The sequence below is a fragment of the Scleropages formosus genome, chromosome 1 (assembly GCF_900964775.1).
Source record: "Scleropages formosus chromosome 1, fSclFor1.1, whole genome shotgun sequence".
NCBI classification, from domain to species: domain Eukaryota; kingdom Metazoa; phylum Chordata; class Actinopteri; order Osteoglossiformes; family Osteoglossidae; genus Scleropages; species Scleropages formosus.
Window position 1 is genome coordinate 52,203,656 of NC_041806.1, and position 6,115 is coordinate 52,209,770.

Here is a 6,115-nt window from a genome sequence, read left to right on the forward strand (position 1 = left end):
CTGCTCTCCGGTGGGTCTGGGGCTCGAGTCCCACTTGGGGTGACTTGCTATGGACTGACATCCTGTCCTGGGTGTGTCCCTTCCCCCTCCAGCCCTACACCCTGTGTTGCCAGGTTAGGCTTTGGTGCACTGCAATCCCACTTGGGACAAGCAGTTTCAGCCAGTGTGTGTGTTTATATGCTATAAGTGTATGTGTGTATATATATATATATATATATATACACACACACACACACACTTTCTGAACCGCTTGTCCCATACAGGGTCGCGGGGAACCGAAGCCTACCCGGCAACACAGGGCATAAGGCCAGAGGGGGAGGGGACACACCCAGGACGGGACGCCAGTCCATCGCAGGGCACCCCAAGCAGGAATCGAACCCCAGACCCACCGGAGAGCAGGACTCGGTCCAACCCACTCCACCACCGCACCCCCGTAATAAGTGCATAATTAATCAGTCATAAACCTTTTAGGTGCTTCAGACTGAGTGTCTTTCATCCAGCATCCTGCACATCAACCAGTCCATCTCTATACAGAAAGAGAGCAGATACAGGAGGTGTTTTTCATCGACATGTAGACAAATAGTATTTTTTAAACTACATATTACAGTACATGTAATACATGTATAAAGTGTCCAGCAGGCACCTTAAAATGTTCTCATTTAAACATTTCCCACAACGCTTGTTTGTTTTGACATGCGGCCACAAATGCAATATTTCTCAGCGATTACACTCAACTCTTCGCCATAACAGTCCTTCTTTATGAAGCTATTTTGTAAACGATTCTCAGGAGTCCGAAGCCAGAGTGAGAACTGAGAGCTTCGCTTTCTCTAAATCCTGTTTTAATTTTCCACATTCGCCAACAAATCGAGCACAGCGTTAAAAAAAAACACTTCACCTCAGTTTACCAAGATGTTGTGTTTTATGCAAGTTTATGCTTTTTTGATTATACATCAAATTATCTTTCAAATTTCATGTGTTTCTTATACTTTTTGTACAGTAAGTCCCTCCAGCAGCTCATCACAGCTCGCGTGAAGCAGATTATGCACCAAGCGGCCAATGACCTGAAGAGCAAACTCAAACATCACTCAAAGACCGTCTGACGCCCAACAGCGAGTAGCGCTGCTGTCTCACAGCCCCTGGGTGGTGCGAGAGGACATGGGTTCGATCCCCACTCAGTCTGTGTGGCGTTTGCATGTTCTCCCCTTGTCTGTGTTGTGTTCCTCTGGGTGCTCTGGTTTCCTCCCACAGTCCAAAGACATGCTGTTCAGGTTCCCCCATAGTGTGTGAGTGACAGAGAGTGCGTGTATGTTCTGCTGATATATGGATGAGTGACCGAGTGTAAGTAGTGTATCTAGCAGTGTAAGTCACCGCGGTGAATAAGGTGTGTGAGCTGATTACACTACATAGAGTTCATTGGAAGTCGTTTTGGAGAAAAGTGTCTGATAGATAAATAAACACGCACACACGCACGCACACACACACAGAGTCTGAAACCACTTGTCCCAAGCGGGATTGCAGTGAAGCAGAGCCTAACCTGGCAACACAGGGCATAGGGCTGGAGGGGGAGGGGACACACCCAGGGTGGGACGCCAGTCCATCGCAAGGCACCCCAAGCAGGACTCGAACCCCAGATCAGAGGAGAACCTGGCCAAACCCACTGCACAACCATGCCTCCTGATAAATGTAAATAAATAAATAAATAGAGCTTCACTCACTCACTCAGATCCTTAAGACAAAAACTGAGATTGTCACACAGACATACTTTAACTTCTGAATGTTGCACATTGTGTTTCAGAAGAACTTTCTTACTCCCGCTGTACCAGGTGACATTACAGTACACAGAATTTCAACGGTCGATTGACTGAGTGATTGATTGATTGAGTGAGTCAGTGAACGGTTGCTTGATTGATTAATTGACTAACCGGTTGATTGACAGATCATCTCTCTGCACACGGCAAACTTTTGTAGCCCCATCGGGCATCAGAAAGGCTCGTGTTGCTATTATAATGCTAATTAATGGTCCCGCTCGGAGCGGAGCGAAGCGCAGCGGCAGGCTTGGCCGCAGCTGCTCTGCCGATGTTGTGCCGGGCCACATCATTAACCTCTCCTGTGACTTGGGATCCGCTACAAGATCATCACACTGTTGACGATATAATTATTATTAATTTGGTCTAACTGTTTCGTTGACATTGTTAATTACTTGTCAGTAATCAGCTAATGTTGAGTCTGCTTCCTCGCATGATTTCCTGAGGGCTGTCTCGAGCACCCCCCCACCACGCCACCCCGCCAGCACAGCATGCGACCGCATGGCCACAACACCGATCATAATTAATTATTATCTTTTCACCACAAAGATTTGCTCCACACCACGGCTTTTCTCCCTCTAATTAAATGGCAGCTTCAATTATCTGAAGCAGGGAAGCGATGCCCACTTGTCAATAAATCAGGGAAAGCAATGGAAGCTCATTAGGACTAAATTTCAGAAGTGCTTCTATGCAGAGACATGCCAATAACCTGCGTCAAAGGGCCGGTTGTTGCTTTGAAACATTTTTCTGCTGTAAAGTACGTCTCCTCTTAAAAGAAACTGTACAGTGTGTATTTTTGGGGAAAGATGAGTGGATGTTCCACTTCAGCAGTGATGAAAATCAATGGAAATCAAGTGAAGTCAGTAGAAGTCAATGGAAGTCATGGAAGTCAGTGAAGCTAATGGAAGCTGTTAGAAGTCACTGGAAGTCAATGGGAGGTGATGGGAGTCATCTGAAGTCCATGAAAGTTGCTGGAAGTCAAGGGAGTCATTGGAAGTCAGGAGAACTCAGTGGAAGTCTGTGAGGGTTGATGAGAGTCACTGGAAGTCACTGGAATTCAATGAGCGCCGCTGGGAGTCGCTGGAAGAGTGATGATGTCAGAAAAACTCTAATGTGTGAGCAGCAAAGCCCGCAATGTGTCAAACTGCTGTGTGAAAACACGCTGACATTGAGTTGCACTGATTTTTGAACCTGGGCCATGGGTAACAGCTGTATGGGAGGAGCTGGACTGAAGAGTCAAAGCAAAGCAAGACGCAACTGTTGTAGACCCCTGCGAAGAGCCGAGAAGACGTGATGGGTGGTTAAGTGGCTACTTTGGGGCAAAAGGTGCTGTAGGGGATAGTGGCGTTGCCCCTTGTACTGGAAGGGCCTTTGTGTGTGTGTGTGTGTGTGTGTGTGTGTGTGTGTGTGTGTGTGTGAGAGAGAGAGATGCCCTGTAATGGACTGCTGTCCTATCCACCGTGTACCACGTCTTAAACTTTGTGCTTCCGGGATGGGCTCCGAACCACCGCGACCCTGCACTGGACTAGGAGTTATTAGTGATGGATGGATTGATGGGTGTTTGTAGCCCTTTGAACAGAAACATCAGGAATCATCTGCAGACACAGAGCAGAATGTTACCGGATGTGACGATACGAACGATAACGAAATTTTCAAATTATGTAACACCGAATTTCTACTGTGCATTTCAATTAAACCAAATAATCTAGATGTTAGAAGTGTGTGCGCACAGAGCTGTCATGGTCTTCTTGCCGCTCTAATTAAATTAAATTTGTTTAATTTAGCAAGTCCAGAAAATCAGAGAAAACTGCATCTTATTTCTAATTTTTCACCAGTCTTTGGGAATGCTACTTGTATCGTGTCGTTTAATTTCTCTCCCTTTTAAATAAACTTGAGTCAACATGTGTTCAGATGTGCGATTTTTTTTTTTTTTTTTTTTCCTTCTCCCGTGACCTCGCTGCTGCCATAGAGGCACCTCATGAGCGGGAGGAGCCATAATGTAATTTAGCTTTTTATTTCCATTTCAACACCTCCTCCACCCACAGCTGTATTAAGGAGTAAATCATTACCGCCTCAATTCTTCGCTTATTTGGCCTGCTTGTTTTCACCATTCACATTTCCAGAGTTATTGCTCTACGTGCGCCTCAAAATCATTTTTCTGAGCGCTTAATTATTAAGCTTTCCAATTTCATAGTGTGCGTCTTCTTTGGGCGCACAAATATATACGGGGACATTACAGGGTAATTTACCTTCGCTAAGTTTTATTTCTCCAGCGGTACAGGAGAAATGGCAAATCCCCCCTGCATGATTTTAATTAAAGATAAGTTCCTTTCCGTCTGTGTCCATACTTTGGGGGCTAAGCTGAATTCAATATATCCATATGTCGCGGGTTGCAGGCTAATGTGTAAACAGGGAAAATATTGGAACTCATTGCATTTAATTTGGCTCTGATCAATTCAGATTGACTGCACTTAACATGCAAATGCTTCCCAGGTTCCCCTCGGTCTGGCGCCGGTCCCAGAACTCCGGTTGTGCGGCGCGGTTGGCGCCGGCGGCCGAACCCGAGTCCGGCAACAGGCCGCGTCCTTCATGCTCGGCGTTTCCTTCAGAGGAGTCTTTGCTCGGGTTTAAACCCAACATCCTCCTTGAGGTGTTCCTGCTCTTAGTGGAGACGGAGCTTCCTTCCCTCAGCGGCACGACGGCTCCGCGTTTTCGCGCCCGGGGGCAGGGCGGTCAGAATGGAGCGGAAACGAGTTGGGCGGCGTAACGAACACGAAGGAAGCGACCCGGATCGCTCCGTGGAAGCGATGTGACCGAGGCGCGGAGGCAAGAAATGACGTCATCGCAGCCATGTGAGGTATGTATGAAAAATCGGTGCCCAGAGTCCGAAAGCGACGCTTTGGGCTTTAGCCTCGCGTTGTTCTTCTGACCAAAATACACATTTCGGGACTCACCTGTCGCGGTGGTCTGGACACGCGAGAATGATGCCCAACCCTGACGGTGCCGTTCTCGGAGGCGTGGCCCACGCACGGGAGACACACCAGCACACCGACACCCAACCCTGTTTACCGTACTCCCCCGACACCCGGTTGCCGTACCTCCCAATTCCCCAGTTTTTACCCCTTCTGCTGCAGTGAGAGGGCGCTGACTGACACGAGAGGGAATGAGAGCGACCGCACAGCCCAGATGTGAAGTCTCTGCCGTCTGCCCTTCATTTAGCCTTTTCTCCAGACCGCGTTCCGGTCCTGCGTTCTCGCAAACAAAGGCTGCCGCCGAGTTCAGCAAACCTGGGTTCGAGCGTCATGCTGTATGAAGAAGCAGGGAAGTGTCACAGCAGCCTGTCTGTCTCCATCAGATGGAGAAAACAGGGGTCACGCGCGACAAACTGGAGGGGTTACATCAGCGCACTGGGCTGAGACCACACTGGAGGAGCTGCAGCTGCGCGTTCTGGATTGTTCTGTTTTACCTCCACTGGGTTAGCAGATGGATTGCCGTGTAGCATTAGGAACAGATCTTCAAGGAATGATGACCGAGAAATTATATTATACCGTATTATATTCAAAATACATAGTATATGTGCTACTTGGTATGATCAAATTGGAATAATTAAAAAAAAAAAATGAATAAGAATAATTTTAGAATAATTTTAGATAGACACAGTGCCCTTTAATAGCCATACCCCGATAAAATGTGTTGTTTTGATTTTGTCGTACACATGTGAGCACGTTTATTTATTCATTGCCGATACAGCCGTTGTACCGATGCAGGATCTCCGTGTTCCAGAGCCCATCCTGGAAGCACTGGGCGTGAGGCAGGTGCTACCTGGACAGGCCTTGACAGATGGGTGTTACATCTTCTTACCAGCAGGGAGCCTGGGTTTGGCTGAAGGCATAAAACAGAGCTTCTTCACCTTCCCTAACCCTTGAACCCTGGTAAGAAGAGGGCAGCTGGTAGCTGCAGCCTTTGGATCCAAAGATCTCGGGTTTGAATCCCCCCTGCTGTTATGGTGCCCTGGAACGAGGTACTTACCTCAGCTGCTCGTGCAAGATCTGCCCAGCTGAACAAATGGGTAAATCAGAGTGAATAATAGCTGTGGAGAGGAGTGTCGGCTAATGCAGCAAATGCATGTATATACAGTATATATAGATATATATATATTTATACGACCAGATAGAAGCGAATTTGACGAACGTTAAGGACCCCTCCTGGAAAAATGAGTGTAAATAAATGAGGAGTTTTGCAAAAAGTTTTTACTGCACAATTTATTGCGATGAAAGCTGATCCCCTTCTCCATAGATTTATGCCGCACA